Source organism: Agelaius tricolor, unplaced genomic scaffold (genome assembly GCF_023055355.1).
Source record: "Agelaius tricolor isolate 1412-34295 unplaced genomic scaffold, bAgeTri1.0.p SCAF_1, whole genome shotgun sequence".
In the NCBI taxonomy this organism is placed as follows: domain Eukaryota; kingdom Metazoa; phylum Chordata; class Aves; order Passeriformes; family Icteridae; genus Agelaius; species Agelaius tricolor.
The window spans coordinates 12,517,149-12,538,501 of NW_027269261.1; the positions used below are offsets into that span (position 1 = coordinate 12,517,149).

The 21,353-nt window shown below is 44.8% G+C and overlaps 1 long non-coding RNA gene across 1 annotated transcript in view; it reads right to left on the minus strand.

Moving 5' to 3' along the window:
• Window positions 1-11,885: 11,885 nt before the first annotated feature.
• Window positions 11,886-21,353, minus strand: part of LOC139588190 (uncharacterized) — a 43,877-nt gene continuing 34,409 nt past the window's right edge. The window contains exons 5-6 of the long non-coding RNA XR_011678574.1: window positions 17,188-20,265; window positions 11,886-15,081 (exon numbers count right to left, since the gene is read on the minus strand). This is a non-coding gene — a long non-coding RNA (uncharacterized lncRNA). The remainder of the gene's footprint in view (window positions 15,082-17,187; window positions 20,266-21,353) is intronic.

Sequence of the window (21,353 nt, forward strand, 5' to 3'; positions counted from 1 at the left end):
ACAGAACAGCCAACACTGAGTCTTCAGTCAGGCTGAATTTGCTAAATATCCAATTAAATACAACATAATGGATTTTAAAGGCTCCTGAGAATGGCTGCAGCGCTGACAAGGGTGGGTTTGTCAGAATTCCATCTGCAGCTGTGCCATGGCCAGCGAGCAATCCACACGTGCAGCCTCTTGCCTGAGTGTGTCCAACAGATCCCTCATGACCACTGGGCTTTGAACACTTTTTGCTGGATAATTTGGCCAGGTCCAACACTGTGGAAGATGAGAGTCTATATTTCACCTAGCTCAGGACATCACAAAGGAATGCTGGCAATTTCTTGCATGGAGGCACAGTCACATTTTCCATCTCATATCAGCTGCACGCTGCCCTCAGCGGCAGCTCACCTCTGGAATGAGGAGAAGCAGCCATCTCCTGGTTCCACAGCCCCAGCCCTCAAACAGCCTGACAGCACTCTTTCAAAATGACACCACAGATGTTTCACCAAGCTCCTGTTCACCATCTGCTCCAAGTGACACCACCAGTTTCCCTCAGGAAAGGTCAGACCCGGCGTCAGTGGGAAGACGAATGCGGCTCTCATGTGCTCTGCTACAGCTGAGCTGTGCCTGGTGCCAGGGTGGTCACACAGGGGCCACAACAGCCAGCCCCTCCTCGTGGAAATCAGCCCTTCCTTGTGGAAATCAGCCCCTCCTTGTGGAAATCAGCCATCTGCCCAAGGCAGAGCCAGCAGCCCGGCCAGCAGAGCAGAGCCAAGGAGCCCTGGGAAGCGCTAGGGAATGAGGGCACGAGCCCTTGTCCAGCAGGAGGGGGCACAGCTTTGTGCCACACTCACCATGTCAGCCCTGGCTCCTTGAAGGTGTGTGTCATCTGCTGGGCTGGTGCTTCCCTGTGTCAGGGTGGTCCTTCCCTATGGAAACAGAGATGCAGTTTTCCAAGGGGGCGTTAATCGAGTCCCAGGAGACAGTGAACACCTTGTGTTATAGATAATCAGGCACTGCCCAACCAGATGCAGTCACACCTTCAGCCAAATCACAGGATTTACTCTGACACTCCCTCACCTTCTCACATGAGGGGCTTCCACTGTGTCTGTACAAATAAAGCCACTTCACAGGAGGATAATGCACAGTGTCAGCACATCCTGTCATTAAGGCTACATTCCAACCTCATCTATAACCATTCACTTCACTGGTCCCTAAGCATTGACAAAAAAGTTCCTCTCAGACAGCAATTTTTTATATTAGACTTCTATTTAGAACCATAAGGGGGTTTTTTTTAACTTGAAGGGCTGAAGAAATATTTCTTTCTATAGCCAGAATTAGTGAGCTCTGAGCATTAGGTTCTGCTCACTGCAGGATGTGCAATGCAGTTAAGTCACGATATCACAATTTATAACACTTTTATGCAGCTCATACATTTAAAACAAGAGGAACAGAAATATAAAAGCAGCTTGGAGTTACTTTTGAGGCATGAACTCCGTAAGACACAGTGCAAGGGAATTTTGGCTAACAGAGATCCCAGGCACGGGGCATGCAGGGAGTATCAGACAAGCAGTGCCTGCAGGAGCCACCATCACCCAGCCCCTGCTATCCCAGGAGCTAAAAGGAGCTCAGCAGCTCTCACTTTGCCTTCCACTTACAACTTCCAGGAAAGTTTTCAAGAGTCTTTGCAGTTTTCAGCTGAGAAGTGAACAGGGAATGCCTAGAGGCAGCTCAGGCATCTGGGCATATTTATTGATCTGTCACAGTGAGCACACCTCATTTAGAGCTCCTTTCAAAACCAGGCCAGCCAGCAGCTCCCAGCACAACACATTTTCTTCTGCTCTTCAAAAGCACTTTGCCTGACAAATTCCAAAGCAATTTGTACATCTCAAAGGAGATGTACAAGTGGGCTTCAGAAGAAATGACAGTGAGGATGATTGGAAGAAATCCAAGGAATCTCTAAAGATGCCAGTTTGAGGATACCCACTTACTTAAAAAAACCCATAAAAATTAAAGCCTTCCAAACTTAGGAAGATAAGCCCCTTTGTACATAGCTAGTGGGGACTTTGGGTGAAGGGCAGCATGGAATCCTGTCCCTGTTATTCCTATAACATTTGCTATTGTACAGAGCCCAGGTTATTTCTCATGGACTGAGGCTGCTGTGGTGCTTTTCATGCCAAGAGAAGCAAGATCTCAAGCCCAGGGATACCTACCCAGATGTTTCAAGGCATTCTTGACTTCTGTGTTTATATATATACACCTGGTTTATAGATATATATAAACGTGGCACTGTCAGGTTTTCTGAGACCCTGCTAATCTTTAAGGCATTGCAATTGTGTAGCTTTATATTCTTATTTTATATTTCAGTATCTAAGGAGCAGAGAGATCAGATCCACATCCACAGGGTATTTTTTGGCATCCCACTCGCTTCAAGGTGAAGTTGAGGATGAAAACCCCTAAAGCTAAGAGTTAGCAGGGAAGATCTGTCCAGATAAACCTCAAGAAAGAGAGCAAGCCCAAGAGAAAACAATGCCCAATCATGTCAGTGATGTTTTAGTCTGTACATTTTCCCAGCTCTGGAATTGGTTGGGGATTTACTACCTCACTTTGGGAGATGGACTACACAGCTCCAGTGAAGCAGTAATGGAGCATTAACAGAATTAGTGCACTGAAAGTGCTTTGTAGGCTGGAGTCAGACGTTTCCATCCGGGATGGGGGGATCACTTTCCTGCAGTAATTGGAGGAGCAGCTGACATTAACTCCCTAAGTGACCTGTTTGTTGCCACCACTGTGGATCAAAATGAGATTAGCAGCCCCCCTACAGGTGTGGCTGCAGTGTGGAGGCTAAGAGCACACAGAATGCTCTGCTGGTTCAGAGTGAACCAAACTGCATCAAGAGGATTAGGTACCACTTGGATCAGCTGCACACAGAGAGGATTTGGGAATGATCCTATGGCCCCAGGGAGGGGAGGTGAAGTGTCAGTACAAGAAACAGCTCTTGCTAAGTATGGAAGTATTTGTTCTCAATACATCATGAAATTTACAGTTGTCCCAGGTTGCACATGTGTGCTGTGTTCAAAAGCAATGGATGAAAACAAATAAAAAACAGTGGCTTGAATAAACAAAAACCCAGAAACCTCCAATGTAGTGAAGGGGTCACTGTAAAAACATATTTTGGGAGAAGATCAGAAGAACTGGCATCTCTCAAATTATGTGTCTTGCAGTATTTGGTTGTTTGAAGTGATGCCCCCTTAAATTCCAAGTTTATTATAAAATATAAAGTTTTTGCCTTCATGGTTGCAGAACAAAGCTTGAAAATGTGACCCAAATATAGCCAAAGGACTTCTTAAAAACCCAGACAAAATAAAAAGAGCTCTAATCTCTTAAAAACAGTCTCATGATTCCTGAGCTACTCTCAAAATGCTGTGAGGGCTTAGCAAAATTTATAACACTTCATTTGTTTCAATTCTGTTGTCAGGCATAAAATCCAAAGCATGGGGAAAAAAATAATTTAAAACTCGCAAAAATTAAGAAATCGAGAAGTATCTTCTGGAGCTGCATCCTTTAACTTGGTTCATTACTCCATCATGACTGAGTCAACCAAAAAAAAGGAAAAAGAAAAAAAAGGAAAAATGAACCCAGGAAAACAATATACAATTTTTAAGGCAGGCCAGCTGAGGGCATGAGCACAGGAAGGGGTCAGGAAAGGAAGAGCTCCTGGAGCAGACATTGGTGTCAGCACATGGCAGAGCCCAGTGTAAGACCTGCTGGACAGAGCCTCTTGTAACTGTGAGAGGAATAAAAGATGGGAAGCAAGCTGACATGGAACAGAGCAGCAGAGGGAAACAGGAGTCCAGTGGGGAGAAAATCAACAGAAAATTAAATAGCAGCAAGGTTAAAAAAAAAATAGAAAAAGCATCTCTGACTGAACCAGATGGGGAACTTTCACTTTGCACAGGCTCCTGATCATATAATTAGAAGGATATGTATTGACCATAATGGATTTTCCATAAATGCTAAGTGTCTCTGCAGAAGCTCTGTTGTTTCAAGCACACAGATATCAAACTGTGTTTCTCTGGGTTCAGATTTCTCAGATGATTTCTGGATAATTACAGACATGCACTGTCACAGAGAGGAAAAGAATTTCCTTATATTTTCTAGTGTAAGGAAGAATTGAACAACAGGCCAGCTGTAGACAGACTTAAGCCATGTTAAACTGTGCCAAGCATACCAAGCTGTTCAGAAAGCACAGATAAACTGATGTGGTTATTGGAAATAAAGTTCTTACACACACACACACCTTGGATCACAGGATTTAGTAAACAATCATTTGAAAATATTTGTGCGACCCTATCCCACTTTACAAAACCAGATTGCTGCCAAAGGACAGCCTGTGACCAAAGCCACCCCAGACCTGACCTATAAATGGCACTGTTTAGAGTAGCCACAGGCACTACTGCTCCTAATCTACCTTCAAGATGAAAGAAGTGCAGCAAAGACCTTAAGTCTGAAAGAAAACATCCTGTTAAAGGTTTTGCTGCTGAAAAGCAGCTGAAGCACAGGCAGGATTGCTCATAGCAGTAGGTACCACAGCTCACCCCCCAGCAGTGAGGCAGAGGCATGTGTGCACTGGAAGAAAACACACACTTTTGTCTATTTTCTGCTCGTTAAGAGTTAACACTGCTGACAACAACAAAAAGGCAAACAGCATTTGGTGTCGTGGCTGTCAGCCACTGTGCTGATTTTGTCACAGAAGCAAGTCAATGACAGTATTCTGCCACTGCTTCAGATCAGGAAGGGAGACATTTAGGGCTCCTATTTCAGTATGTGTTTCATTGGAAGAGAGGACAAGCAGGACACACTGGGAAGTGCTGACTCAAAAACCAGCTATCAGTGTCTTGCACAGCCCACGTTTGCTCAGTGGAGATTTTGGGGCCCCTTGCAGGCTGCAAAGCAGTTGACAGCACTATCAGTGGTCTAGAAATGCTAACTAAGCTGGATCCCTTCCTCTCTCTCTTTCTTTTTTTTCTTTTTTTTTTTGAGGTTTTCTAACACATGCAAAACTTTCACCCTTGAGCCTCCAGCCAGTGAGCAGTGGAAGGAAGAGACAGACCCAGTTTCTAGGTAACAGTGCTACTGAAATCCACCCCAGGGCTGGGCTGACCCATTTGGGAGCTGGCCAGAGGAGCAGAAATCAACAGAGGCAGGAAGCTGCTGGGACATGGGGCTGTCACCTGCTGCTGTCACCCCCTGTGCCACCCCCCTTCACTCCATCCTTTGGGTCCAAGGGGTCCAAACCCTGCTGCTGGCTCAGAAACAGGCAAGGTCTGGCTTAGGAAGCCTGAGACAGAGAGGGGTTGTTCAGCAGAGGACAAATGCTGAGTTTGGTGTTAGTTACAGTTATTCTGGCTATGCATTTCTCCCTGGGTTCTGCCTCATGTTGAGTCTCCCCTGTTCTGCAAGGGAAAGACACCACCCCCCTCAAAAAAAAAAAAAAAAAAAAAAAAAGGGAATAAGTGAAGCCACAGCTCACTGTGCACAGCTTTTGACGTTCACTATCTTAATGTAACTAACTTCAAAGTAAAAAATCTTTAAAGATTAAATAAAGCTTTCATAGAGTCCCCAGGCAAAAGCGTTGCAAAGTGACATGGATCCAAAATTGTTAAACCCTGTGGTGGCTCATAACCCTCGAGGAGCTGATGATCATCTGGCAATAGTTCTCCCCATATTTACAGTGTCAGAAATTACACCCCTCCCCAGCATGCTTTCTGCAGAGTAAGTCATGGCTGTAATTGCCACATACAAAAGATGTGGCTGTAAATAAGAGAAACCAAAGGCTCAGACACTCTAAAGACAGCATAAGAGCCACACTGGTAAGAGGTTCTCCCCCCCTTCTCCCCCCACCACACAGAACAAGATATTGAAATGTGGGAAGGCAGGAGATTTGGGCTGCTTCTAACCACTGAAATAAAAAATGTCCACTTATTTTCTGGGGAAGCAAGATCAGCCACGCTGATATGGTGCCTGCATTATCCGCTGCTGATCTGCAACATCTGCCTCTGACACAAGGTGCACACAAAATTAGGGCAATGTTAAGACCATTTGTTCCAAGTGCTGAACTAATCGACTTCAACCAGAGTGCTCATGTCTGAAAAATTACTACTGAACCCCCTCAGTTCTGTATCTCAGAAAACAAAAAGTCATCAGGAGCATTAATACTTTCAAAGCTAGCAAGAGTGTCATTTATATCCTGATATTAGCATGTAATATTGGCACTTTCAGATAAAACCACTGGCATTTGTATATATAAAATCACAGTTTCATAATTTTGAGTTCAGGTGTTTCTGCATATGAAAAGTTGACTGGAAACTGATTTTCCTTCTGCATTTTATTGACAGCACAACTACTCAAAGGTGGTTCTAAGTTGTACTAATAGCATAGGTTGTTGAAGGCTACCTATCTCCAAACTCCCTAATGAACAATTTGCTGCAGTGTTTAGACTTACACTTAATGGATTTTTTTTTAATGTAATATGCTTTAAGAAAAGCACACGGAAGAAGTCAGACTGCAGGCTATTACTGTACATAGCTGTGCTGGAGGAAATGAGGAAAAGGCAAAATATATCAGCTGTGAATCTGTTTCTGTGGTCTTACAGTACAAAATTGTTTCACTTTAATTTAAAATAGCAATACATAAAATCACAGAATCACAGTCCAACTCCTGGCCCTGCACAGGGCAGCCCCAAGAATCACATCATGTGCCACACAATGGAAACTGAAGGAGAGAATCATTATGATGAAGATGAACTAGAATAACCCAGGGAGAAGAGAAAAAAAAAAATCTTTCATCTATAAAGTGATTTTTAGAATGAGCTAAAGTAAGCTCTGTAAGTCAGCCATCCTTGTGCTAAGTGTCATGCAAAGGAATGCATTGATTTTTTGCTTTGCCTTTCATGGTTTCTATCTACTATTTACTGGAACAGATGGAGAAGGAGGCAAGCTGATCTATAAAGGCTCTCCACCCCATGCCTCCCTCTTTCAGAGGTACGAGCAGAGAAAATAAGAAAAACTTCCCAGGCATCCAAGATGCATTAAGTGGGACATATCCTAATTCAAATCAACAACATTCTTGGTGAGGGCAGGAAGGTAATGGCAGATTTTGGAGGCTGTGATCCTTCACATGCATGGGCTGATTTGAGATTTTGGGATTTTCAGTCCATGCAGAAGGAAACACAACTGTTCTCATTACAAAGCCCTCTCTGCCATTGCTTTTTGCACCCAGCCGTGGCAAGGCTCCAGCAGAAGCTGCATGGAAATCCTCTAAAAGCACATCCTCTAAAAGCACATCCTCTTTCTCCATGGCTGCCCAGTACCTGCTTTAGAAGTAACCAAATCTCCTCTCTCACTTTTTCCAGTAGGGAAAACAATCAGAAGGAAACATGGGAAAGCCTTGTCACCTTTCTGTAGCTCCAGCCCCCAAAATCCAGAGGCCTCCACACACACAGCAAGTTACAAGAGAGGGTCAGTCAGCTGGTGTAAACATGCTCAGCTGGTGTAAATGTGCTCAGCTGCTCTGCAGGGGAGAGGTTTCCAGCCACTGTGCAGCTGCTGATGCCCTGGCAGGGCAGGGTGGGTGATGGCTGCTCAGGGGAGGAGGTGGTGCTCGTTTGTCTTCCATGAGATTTGGGGATTGGTTGCATGTGTGATGCCAATTTGGATCATTAATACTTTGGTCATCAGGCAAAACAGGAGAGGGAAGAGTCAAAGTAGGGTACAGATTAACTCATTGTTTCCCAAAGGCTCCTTGTATGAGAAGCTGGAGGTCAGCTTCACATCAGTTCCTGCAATTTTCAGAAAGTCTTAAGCAGGTTTCAATGCACAATTCCTGCAGCTAATTTTTCCAAAACATGTGCTAATTTTTCCATATTAACTAATTTTTTTCAATTTAGCTAACATGTGCGAATTTTTCCATAATTCAGAGTATGGATCCAAATTAATTGGTAATAAATTAATCTCATGTAAAATAAAATTTTGTGTTGTTCCTTGAAATTGCAAGTCTAGGAATTTTAGTTTTGTGGATTGAAAGCTGCTGACACTTCTGAATCCATTCAGGAAATTCTCTCAGCTGCGCTCATATCTTGTCTTATAAAGAAAAAAAAAAGGTATTTTAGAATATAGTGTTTGCAGGAAACCATGATCAAGGGGAGAAAATGATGAGGAGGACTCCCTCTTATATAACATAATAATAATAATATACCATATTATTCTATAGTATATTACATTGCATCTAAACTGAATCTGCCAAGCACTCAACTCTGCTCACACTGCCCAAAATCTCATGACTGCCACCCAACAGCCCCAACAAACACACACACACGTGGCCCTGATAGGCAAGGAAACAAAACACCATCACTTTGGGTAGACAATCTCCATACTGCATTCTCCTTTTGCACAAACACAGGCACAACAAATGAGAAGAATTGAGGGTTTTTTCTCTGAGGTTCAGAGAAGGTGAAACCCAGAAATATTCTTGGGAAGGATTTTGCCTTGCTTTTCTCTGTGAAGAGAAATGTGGCAACATTAGAACAGTCCATCTTCTTCACCAAGATCCAAATCTGCTAGTGTGGCCATGAAAAGAAAGAAACCTTAACACTGCTATGGAGCTGATGAGCACTACAGGAATGGGAGGAACGAGAGTTTAGGGCTGCATGCAATATCAAGCACCAGCTCCCAACATGTGCCTGTTCTTATGGCTCCAAAGCCATTGGATGAGGTGCACAGACCCGCTTTTGAAGTGCAAAATCCATGGAATCACTTTGGCTGTGAAAGGATGGGCAGGAGTGTTGGGACACTGTGGGGCCGATGCTGCTGCTGGTGGGATCCATCCAGCTGCAGGCTTGGCTCTCCAGCTGTGCTGTGCCGCAGGGGCTGGCAGTGCTGCTGCCCCAAACTCAGCATGGCTCGCAGATCGCAGTGAGAACTCAGCTCCTTCAGAGCAGGATCGCCTCTTCTGGTCCCAGCACAAGGCAGAGGATCTTCTCTAAAAGCCTCTCTGGGAGAATATGAGGAAACGTGTGGAAAACAAATAGTCCCCCTTTAATGAGATGCTTGAGCGTGTCCAGAAGAGGGCTTGGAACACAAGTCCCATAAGGAACATTTGAAGGAATTGGGGTTGCTTAGCCTGGAGAAGAGGAGATTCAGAGGTGGCCTTATTCCTCTCTACAAATTCCTGAAGGGAGGTATCCTGGTTTAGGGCAAATTTGGGAGAAAACCTCCAAAGGGTGCCCCTCCAGAAAGCAAACCCACACAGCCCCTCCCCTAAACCTGTTTGGGAAAGATTCCTTGGAGAGAAGTGGAAAGAACCTGTTTATTTAACAGGCACAGCACCCCCCAGCACACAGAATGAACAATACCAGATGACACCACTCTTTCACTGCTCCAAAAAAGATGACAAATTCAGAAAGTCTCTCTTGGGGGTGGTTGCTCTGTTATCAGTCCCTCTGGTGCTGGGGCAGCTGCTGCAGGCCACAAGGTGCAAACCCCCGGTGTTTCCCAGGTCCCGGTCCAGAGCAGGTTTGAGTGGTTCCAAAAAAGGGAAAGGAAAAACAGTCCAGGGAAAAATTTGGACTGCTTAGCTAAACTAACTAATGAGCAGAAGCAAAAAAAGCAAGAGCAAAGTAGGTGCAAAGCAGAAGCAGGAGCAAGAGCAGAGCCAAAAGCCAAGCAAAAAGCAAAAGCAGCACTGCCCTGTCTGTGTGTCCCACCAGATGTGAGGGACCAGGCTGATAGCAAAACCAAAACAAAACTTTCACTCTTCAGAGCCAGTCTTGAAGGCACAGAACATGATATCCAGCATAAGCAGAACACACAATGAGGATACAAGCATCACAACATCACCCAAGGACAGGAGGTTGTAGTCAGGTGGGGTTGGTCTCTTCCACCAGGCAGCACTGGCAGAACAAGAGGACACAGTCTCAAGCTACATCAGGGAAGGTATAGGTTGGATATCAGGAAAAAGTTTTTTACCAAAAGAAAAATAAAGTGTTGTCATCTTCTTGCAGGGGCTCCATGCTGCTGTCTCCTTATCACAAAAGTTCCAGACCCTCCTGGTGTTTCTCATGGGCAGCTCCTCAGAGCTCTGACTCTTTCCTCCTCACAAAGCAGCCACTGACTCCAGGGCCCTTCTCACCCAGCCACCCCACTCTTTTACAGCATCTTCTTCTCCTTGCTTACAGCTGTGGCCTGGTAAAGTCAGGCCTGCTCCTAATCTTTGATAATTGGCCCAGCTGCAACTCCTTAGGGCTGAGATTACTTTCTACACTATCTTTATTTTCTTCTATTCTATCCCCCGACAATAAAGTACTGGAATGCACTTCCCAGGGAGGTGGTAGAATCACCATCTCTGGATGTGTTTAAAAAAAGAGTGGACATGGCACTTGGTGCTAGAGTCTAGTTGAGGTGTTAGGGCATAGGTTGGACTCAATGATCTTAGAGGTCTCTTCCAACCTCATTATTCTGTGATTCTGTGAGATTCTGTGATTGTGTGTAGGGGATACGGGGCAGGGGAGATTCTGCGTCTCAGCACTGCAGGGGAAAGAAACAAGGTGGTCCCAAACATCATTTTGCTGAGAAGATCTGAGCTTGGGGTCTTTGCTATTCCCCAGTCAGAATTAATGCAGTGGGGGAAGAGCAGGGATAGGAGTGCTTGGCATCCTCTTGGCTGAGCCTTGCTAAGGGAGGCTGAAGAACCAGAAGGAGCAGCAAAAGTGGCATACACCATAGTGGCATTTTTGATAACAGAGCAGGTGCCAGCCTCCAGTGATTTTTCATTGAAAGGAGCAGATGAAATTAAGAATCAAAAGGAAGAGGACTAAGCTTAGCCAAGCTATACAGAACAACTGTTTAATTTGGCTTCCTCAGGTGATTCCGATCAGGTTTCTTTGGTTAACTCGAACTGAAGCACAATGCCAAAGAAAATTTGCATTTGATTTACAGCTGAGAGAGAAGTGAAACCATTCAAGAAGAAAGTGAAGAAAAAATATAGGGAAGTGCTCCTGCACTTGAGCAAATGCTTGAAGATCACAGAATATTTATTAGCAGAATATTTATTGGAATTCAGTTAGCGTTTCACAGATTTCAGGTCCCAAGAGCAAGCATTTGCTATTTTTCAAGGGGATTTATACTTGTGACTTGGAAAGTCCTCCAATACAGGAGCTCCAGCTCCAGCTGTTAGAGTTTATTGACTTGAAGTGAGTGTAGAGACAAAGGCTTGAATGAAGTGTGGCTGGTTTCTGTTAAAGGCTGCCATTATGAGCTATACAGAGTTTATTCCCTTCTACCATAGCCATTGTTGAATCTTTCCCTAAAGAAAAAAAGGAAAATCTTTTTCAGTGTGAACATACATTAATCAAGAAGCCTAAATTCTGCTCACAGTTGATGAATGCCTGCTCTCAGCTGCATTCTTGCACTGTGACCTGCATATAAACCCCACTGGCACATGAGCTGGGAAATGACTGTCCCCATTGTAACCCCGCACGTGCAGGCACCGGGCACCAGCTTAGCATAAAGGTGCTGCACTGCAGGTGACATCCTGCAGCAGCTGATGGCCAAATGTCCCACACTTTCCATGAGAAAACATGACTCAGACCTGGGGAATCAAGGTTTAAAGATTTATTCCTGTAATCTTCACTGATGGAGAGCAGGAGCCTGTCTGCCACCACATGCAGTTGGTGCTGCTGCCTACAGCAGGAGAGGGGCTGCACCAGCTCTTGCTGGTACAGCAATAAGCTGTGATACATCAACATCACAAAGAAAACAAAGATCAGCTGTTTCAACTTATTCCTACTGCTTTACATGTACAGTAAGATATTATTTGCTATGTAGAGGGCGATTCCCCTGAAGGACACCACGTTTAAGTGGCAAATTAATTTGCTGCTTACATTCACTGGCTCTTCCAGCTGGCTTAATTCTCATCAGCCACCATAATTTATTAACAGTGAGGTGAGAAAAGACATGAATCAGCTTAATGTGCTATAAGTAGGGCATTGTCATGGCAACAAGATGCAGACTGTTTTCTACTATTTATGTATGATTTGTTTTGTGCTCAACCTTGAGACACCGCTTGGAATTACTAGAATTAGAAACATCTCTTTTTTTTTCAACTTTTTTTTTTCTATTCAGTGTATTTTTCATAAATGATTAAAATAAGCATGTGAAAGGCTCCAGAGCATCTCTCCAGGAAAAGAGCTACATGCTTTTCAATGAGTCTTCCTAGAAACAGGAGCCTTTACTCTGATCTCCCAACCATTTTCTCACATTGTCACACAACCATGGATTAGCTCCCAGTTCATACCAGTCTGAGACTATGAACAGACCTTCCCTGTTGCATGCTCTATATTTAATTATTACCTGGGGGTAGAGGGAGAATTAGACAATATTACTGAAAAAAGAGAAAGCCTTTATTTTCTTCAATGCCATCCATTGTACTTAGGACATGAAAAAAAATTAGGATGTTGCATTTTTACAGACCCATGATGAGGAAATAGAAAGTTAAAAATTAACAGTAAAGGATTTTCATTGCCTTTCCAACTAAGACTAAATTCTATCCACCTTTTGCATCAGCAATTTTTAAATAAAGCCAGTTCTTCATTCACTCATTTTATTTACCCTGCTGTATAAAGGGAACAGTTGGAACAATAACAGAGCCCTTTGAAAAGCAATTACCAATATTACTCTTTTGTTTCCTTGATTTTTCTCCACTACCTTAGGAATCTGCTATCTAATAGCTAATGAAAATCAAAACATGTCTAAGATATGTCAGGAAAAACACAAGGAAAAATTAAATCCCTTTCACAACAATTTTGCAGGCTTAAACATTGCTTTGTTCTGAGTAAGGACAATAAAAACTTGCAAAATTCAAGGAATTATTCCCCTTGTCTCCATCCAGTATTCACTAATTTTTTTTAAATATGTCTGGGTTTATATTACCCTAGGTACTTTGCATAATATGTAGGACAACAGGCAACCAGGCTGCACCATAGCACACAAGAAAACAGTTCTTTTTTGGAAACTAGAGAAAAAAGAGTAAACAATACAATTTTGAGCTCAAAAAATTCTGTCAAGCTATGAATGCAAGTGTTCAATTGAGCACTACCAACTAACTGAGCCCTTGGCTAACACCTCTTGGTGCCTTTGGGGGGGATTCTGCCTCCCACATGTTTATCCAGCGGGGAGCAGTCTGTAACCAGCACCCAGCACCCCAGAAGCTCTGGGATTACTGGAAACTCCTCCAGAGCCCCTGTGAGGCTCCCTGTCCCTCACAAGTGACAGCAGTAATGAGTGAGCTGTCAGATATCCAGCTGAATGCACGACACGGTCCTGTTGCCATCTTATTGCAGGGGCTCCATGCTGCTGTCTCCTTGTCCCAAAAGTTCCAGACCTTCCTGCTGTTTCTCGTGGGCAGCTCCTCAGAGCTCTGACTCTTTCTTCTTCACAAAGCAGCCACTGACTCCAGTTCCCTTCTCACCCAGCCACCCCACTCTTTTATAGCATCTTCTTCTCCTTGTTTACAGCTGAGGCCTGGTAAAGTCAGGCCTGCTCCTAATCTTTGATAATTGGCCCAGCTGCAACTCCTTAGGGCTGAGATTACTTTCTACACTATCTTTGTTTTCTTCTATTCTATGCCCCTACATGGTCCAGTCCTTCCTGGGCACTTTTCCACTGGTCAAGCTGCTCCCTTCAAGGCTGCACTTTCCCATGGCCAGATTGCATTTCAGCTGCCTTCTCCTCTCACAGGAGGTGAGCACAGCTCACTTTGAAATGGAAGGTTGTTTTGAAAGCTGGCTTGTGATCTGCTTTCCTTCCTGAGGTGTAAGAGGACAGTCTGAAATGTTTCTCCCCCTTTGGCATTTCTGACTGCTCATAGCTTACCCTGGGTGTGTCCCTCATGTTGGTGAGATCAGGGAATGCTTTTTTGATGCCAGAGGAGTGTTAACAGCATCCCAATACAATTTTTCCCCTGGTGTTACAGTGTGTGGGCATTGTGTCCCAGTTTACTCCAGGTCCTGGGCTACTGAAGGTGGGTGGTGACTCCTTCCTGTCCATCCTGACTACAGGAGAGAGCATGGAATGAGACCTTCATAAAGGAAACCAAACCAAATCCCCGCCCTTTTGTAACTACCTGGTGTTATCTCCACTCAGAAAATGAAGGCTATACAACCTCAGCCTTCCCTAACCTAGCTCTTCTCTCTTAAAGTGAACACACATTTTAATAACAAAACTTTCTTTACAGTTTTCAGCCTGCACCTGTAGGAAATAATAACTAACAATATATTACTATTTTGTTATTTGACCCTAAATTGATCTTTTCACCTACCTGTGATTCTTGTTACTGAAAGGTACTGAGGCAAGAATCCACCAGAGAAACCAGACTCTGAAAAATGCTTTGTTATTTGTCTGAGCTCTCTGTTAGCTACAACTGAATTTCCACATTAATAAGTATCATTGGCATCACGTCTCTCTGCCCAGTCCTGACAAGATGTCAGCAGAGGAAAGAAAGAACTCAGGAAGAAGCTTATGGTTCCCAAGATGGGAGGAAGGAGAATGAAAAGGAGAAGGAGGTGCCTGGGCTCAGTTTGACCTCGTAATTTGTGATCTGGAAAACATGAGTTTGGGCATGCAGAAAAAGATAAGGAACCATATATCCCAAACCCAGAGAAAGCAAATAGGAGGCAGGGGCTGCCTTCTGAACACCAGCCCATGCCTCAGGGGAAAGGATTCACCAAGAGGCTCCAGGCAGAAATCCTTTATCCAGCCCAGGGGTATTTTGAGCTCCTCACTTGGTTGCAACATCTGAATTCTAGACAGAAGATATTGCTTTTGTTGGTAAAAACCTGTGGTTTTTCAGGACATTACTTTTGAAATCAGGTGATTAACCCTACTATGTGGAGTCAGGGGAGATCCTTCCCCACTTTGGGAAGTTTGGGCTTCAAAATGGAGACTGTGAATACCATGGGGAGGAGACAGCTCCTCGTCAGCTGGCTTGGAATGGCTCATTCTGATTTTGCTTTCAGCTAATGACACTGGATGTAGGGCCAGGCAACTGAAAAAGAATTAAAATACAGATGATGAAGAATACAGCTCACATGACATGCAATTTAAAAGTGTCAGTAAAAGTGAGCCCTATTTTTCATAACACATTGCAAAATTCTGCAAGAGTTGTAGCGTGTAGAGAACAACTGATGGCTATTGAATGACTTTGTAGGTAAGATCTTAAAAGATGTAAAAGGACTGCCACCACTGGCAGATGCAAGGAAAACCATGTGGAGCCCTACACACCCCTCAGGATCACAGAATTTGCTGTGTTAACCACTGTGCTTTGCCACAAAAGCACTATCTGCTGTGGTGAAGAAATGCTTTTCCTGGCAGTGTGACATGGAATAGTGAACTGTATTTGTGGAGGAAATGTGATTTATCCCCTGGAAGGATCTTGGCATTTCCATGTTAGAAGCACTGTTGTTCATAAGGTCAGCTCTTGGTCTAAAACCTGTGCTATGAGAAACACAATCAGTTTATTTCTGTACAGGGGAGCACATATCTCACACTTGGGTTGGAGCTTCCCAGTATCTTCACACTGAGATAAATTAACTGATTAAAATAAGGCCACTCATGTGGCTGATGGGAAGATGAATATTTTCATTAAGTTCACAGGAAAATTAAGGTTAATTTAGATAATTTTTAGGCTTTCCTAAAATATATCTAAGACGTTATGTGTACATCTCACAATATGGCAAGAGTGAGGTTGCTGCAATGCTGGCACCACTCTGATTTTCAGTCTGTGCCCATTTCCTCAGGGATTGATAGCCATCTGGAGAAGACCAGGTTCAGCAGAGCTGCTTTCTTAGCTTACCTTGTCATGCTTACTGAGATAACCATCAGGGAGGGAAGTGCACAAAAGGCTTTTTCCCATCCTATACAATGTCCCGAGCCTTGAAAAACACCCCTGTTCTCCAGAGCACCCAGTGCCAGCACAGGGCCAAGAGAGGGAGAAGAGCTGGAGCTGGAGGAGAAGGGGCAGTGGCTCTTTGGAGAGTGTCCAGCTGCTGGTGGGACCTGTCCTGCAGAGCCCTGAGCCTGACTGAGCCATCTCCTGGACCTCTGACCCCCCTGGCCTTGCTCAGAGCGTCACCAGGAGTCTCCACACGGCAGTGCAGGACAGCCCTGGCTCCCTGCTTTGGGGGGAGAGACACCTGGCAAAGCATCTCCCAGCTCTTTACTGTGCACAAACTCCTGGGCACAGCTTTGGGATGGGTGCCCAGAAGGAGTGGGGCAGTCAGAAAGCCAGGGGACACCTGGGTGTGTGCAGGGCTGGGACCTGGCTTCCATCTCCATTCCATCCCATCCTCATCCCCATCCCCAATCCCCAATCCCATCCCCATCCCCAATCCCATCCCCATCCCCACCCAATCCCCATCCCCATCCAATCCCCATCCCCATCCAATCCCATCCCATCCCCATCTCCATCCCCATCCCCATCCCCATCCCCATCCAATCCCCATCCCCATCCTCATCCCCATCCCCATCCCATCCCCATCCCCATCCCCATCCCCATGCCCATCCCCATTCCCATCCCCATCCCAATCCCAATCCCAATCCCAATCCCCATCCCCATGCCCATTCCCATCCCCATCCCAATCCCCATCCCCATCCCCATCCCCATCCCCAATACCAATCCCCATCCCCATCCTCATCCCCATCCCCATCCCCATGCCCATCCCCATTCCCATCCCCATCCCAATCCCAATCCCAATCCCCATCCCCATGCCCATCCCCATTCCCATCCCCATCCAATCCCCATTCTCATCCCCATCCTCATCCCCATCCTCATCCCCATCCCCACCCAATCCCCATCCCATCCCCATCCCCATCCCCATCCCCATCCCCATCCCATCCTCATCCCCATCCCCATCCCCATCCCATCCCCATCCCCATACCCATCCCATCCCCATCCAATCCCCATCCTCATCCCCATCCCCATCCCATCCCCATCCCATCCCCATCCCATCCCTGGCCGCGCACGGCCCCAGGCAGGATCCCGGCATCTCCAGGATTTGGAAATTAACGTTTGCCATCTAGCGGCAGCCTGGGGCTCCTGGGAGCAGCCGCGCACTCCTGCAGGTTTTAGGGCGATCTGTTTATGATTTCTGACCCGGGCAGGATTTCCAGCGCCCTCTGAGCCTGCCGCCATCATCCTGCGGTGTGCCTGCAGGAGCGGTGGAAGGAGCTCGGAGGGCTGTCGCTGCTGGCTGTGGCAGTGTCACAGCCCTGGGGTCATCCCGCGGTGCCATGGGGATGGCTCCGGGCAGCAGTAAATCCCGAGCAGTTTAAAAAAGCTCCCACAGCCAAGCACCTCCAAAAAATTTCGCTGGGATGAAAAAACGATGCAATCAAATGCAGTCAATTCCCTCCATGTTCCTGTCTTGCCTTGGACCGTGGTAACTCTCAAGGGACAGTCTCCTTTGTTTCCTTCGAGTGTTTTGTTTCCCGTTGGAGGAGCTGCACCTGGAAGCGACAGCCGTGCCCTGCTCTGGGTGATGCTCCCGTGTGCCAGGGCAGAGCTGCCAGGAGCCAGCCCGTGAAAAACGCCAATCACTTGTTTTTAAATTTTTAAAATTTTAAAAGCAATAAAATGGTTATAAAAATAGCAATATAATTAGAGTAATAATAATTTGGATAATTTGGATTAGGACAATATGAGACAACAGAAACAAAGAGTTACGGACAGTCTGGGTACCTCTTTCTGGGCAAAATAAGCCCGAAAAAGGACCCACGTTAACAGAAGATTAACCCTTAAAAACAACAGCCTGTTGCATATTCATACACCTCATACATGATGCATAAATTCCATTCAAACACAGGATTCTGTCTGGTCAGTGTCAGCTTCTTCCTCCTAATCCTGACAGTGCCTTCAAGCATGAGCAAGGCAGGAAGAAGTTCATTTCTTCTGATAGAGAGCAATAAATTCTTTTTCTCTGAAAGATTTAGGTGTCCTGGGGCTGCTATCTTAAAAAAAGTATTGTACATAGTATAGTTTCTATTTTAACATTTTGTTATAACCTAAAACTGTATTTAGCACACTACTTAAGAGAATAAATACAGCATTACTTTCTAACACAACACATATAATATTCATTTTAATATTTGCAAAAAGCCAATCATAAAATACTCATTTTTCACAAGCCTCTCTGCAGGAGCAGCACATGCCCTCCTTGCCAGAGTCCCTGCAAGCATCCCCTGAGCAGCACACATTCCCCATGTGGGATCCACAGAGGATGTGCCTACAGGATTCATATGGAGACCACCCCTGGCATCACCTGTAACTTATTTTCATAAGGAGCAGCAACGTGAGGCAGCAGGAGCACGGGCAGGTTTCCAAAGAGAAGAAGAGGTCAAGGATCCTTCACAGGGGAAGGCAGCAGAGAACAGCTGTGGCTGAGGCCAGGGCCTGGAGAGGGAGCACAGGGAAGGTCTGGGAGGTGACAGGCAGCATGGGTGACTTGGGTGACCAGATTGTCATTAAGGAGCTGCAGGATGCCTGCACAATCTCTCCTCTTCCACATACAACACTTCCAGTAACAGAACTCCAGGTGGTATTAGCAATTTTTGCAGCATAATCACATTGTTGAGTCATATTTAATTTATGAACCACTATACACAGAGTATAATTTTCTCATATTGACGCTGAGCTGATTATTTCCCAATTCATATTTATGCATTTGATATCTCCCTCTGCAGTGTAGCACTTCATACTTGTCATTAGTGAACTTCATCTTGTTGATCTGAGACCATCTCTTCAATTTAGCATTTGGCATTCTGATCCTGCCTGCCAGACTGAGCAAATTTTATAAGTGTACTCTATATTTATCCTGAAAATCACTAATAAAAATATTGACTAAAATCAGTTCTGAAGATCTCTGCACATCTGCTTGGAAAGCTCTCTTGATATTTCCTTCCAGTTTGACATTGAGTCATTGGCAATAATGCTTTGAGAGTTTTTTCATCTATTTGTATACACACTGATAATCATGATTTCATACAAACTGCATTTTGCTTGCTTGTATGTATGAATTCAGGTTATTAGTGCCAAAAGTCTTATTAAATATATTGCCTACTGTTTCTCCCCATCATCAGTACTTAGAATACAAATATTCAGGACCTGCTACAAAACTGTGCAGCTATGTTGGACAGAAGTATTTTTTACCCCTTCCTTCAAAGTTATTAATTTCATTAAATGAGAATTAGGTTTCCTTCTTTAATGAAGGAACTTATGAGGCATAAGCTATTCAAATTATGTTGAGAGTCCAGAGGAAAACAAAATAAAGCTCTGTACCTTCACATTTCACTTTGTGTGCAGTGTCAGCACAATAAAAATATTTGCTGGTGATATAGATGCTACTTAGTACAGCACATAGGACTGAAATGATGCAAGTGCCTATTAATCCTAAGATAGGATTCCTGGTAAAAGGAGGAAAAAAGGAAAAGTGCTTAATAACCATAACTGTGTCAGTTTTAGTGCTAGCACGTAATTAGATCAGAAGGAGATGATTTCAAAATGTCCAGAGCATAACTGCTTCTTGCTATTTAGATGATCTGTTTCTGAATAAAAAGCTGCAGTTCATCTCATATTTTTAGGTGTAAGAATCTTTTTGGGGCCTATGTCCCCAGAGTGGTGGCATGGCAGGAAGCTGCTTGTTCATTCCCAGCCTCTGCAGAGGAAAAGTATCTAAACCAAATAAACAAAAAAATACCATGTTTATAAAGGTTCATAAAGGTTTATAAAGGGGTTTGGATTTTTCCCTGCAAGAAATCTCTCACATGTAATGTCTCTGTTCCTGGCACAGGCTGGAGGATTTTAGGGATGCCACTGATCTGGAACGTAGCATCCGCATGCCAGCCCCTCTCAGACAGGTGCTTGGGAAGATGCCAGGAAAAACAGCCCCACAATGGAAACAAAGAAATTACTCACCAACCTCTTCCCATAAAAAACACGTGTTAAGGGAATGCAATCAAGGATCCAATCTGGTAAACAGCTTGAGGGACAGGGCCAGCAAAGCCTGACCTGTGCTGCAGGAGGCAGGAGGGATTTGGGCGCTGCCTGCGAACAGCCCTGCTGGTTTGGGGGAGGCAGATGGTCACACTGCCTTCCTCTTCTTTTTCAGCTTCCTGCTGGCTTTCCCTGCTGAAGCTGTCCCACTGAGAGCAGCAGTAAATGTCATTTTGTAGGTGTCTGCAAGAGAATAAAAGTGGCCCCAATGCAGCAGCCCATGAAAGGCGTGAGTACAGACAGAGATGAATCACGCCAGCCCCGAGTCAGCTCCCACCCAGAGCCCGTGTAGGTGTTATTGTGACTGTGGCAGTCTTCAAAAGAGGCAATTGCACAAATTCCAGCCTGGAATTCCTGTTAGCAGCAGTTTGGGTAACACTGCTCACATCACCTTCTCACATTACACCCTGTTCCTTGAAGGAGGTTTGGCTGTAAACTCCTCCCGACTCCACGCTAATTCCAAAGGGTAACATGAGCATCAATTAGGCCCTGCCATGACTCAGAAAATGAAATACTGCCCTTGGTGGGAAGTCAAGACCGCGTGTTTTCCCCTGCCTTCAGCAGCACACGTTGTCCTACCCACTAGGTGTCCCTGCCAGCCAGGGAAACAGAGCGCCGCAGCCAGGGCTGTATTTGCTTCGTTCCACTTGGCGTCAGCTGAAAACATCAAACACAGACAACAACCCAGGAAACATGTCTGAAATAACTTCTTCTCCTTTCTTCTTTCTTCTTTTTTTTAATTTTTTTTTTAACCCTCCTTTTTTGAAGCAGCTTCAAATTCATACACAACACACAGGATGGAAAAGGCAGCTCTCCATTTTGCTCTGCAGTGTAATAGAAAGTTTTTGGCCTGAAGGAGAATGGTTTCCTCTCCTGGATAGCAAGCAGGTGATGGGCTACTTTAGCCCAAGCATCACCAGCTTAATCCCTCCAGCCTCATTTGTGACTTCTCTAGGAGCCAGACAAATTGTACTGTAATCCCTCACCTCTATTTGCCCATCTTTAGAATAGATCCTGTGCCATTTTGTCTCTTCCACGGTGCAGCTGAGAGATTAAATGAAGGGTGATAATGTTCTTTTGCTTCCCAATTTAAAAAAACCAATATTTAAATTACTATCAGTGTGTGGATGTTCAAGTCTCACCAAAAAAATTCCTAATTTGTGGGTAAATAGGGCTAAGGTGGTTGCAGGTGTTTATAACCTCAACATGGATTAGGCATAACATACACGTGCAGTGGCTGCCTCTGTAAAGAAGAGACCATTTTTCCCCTG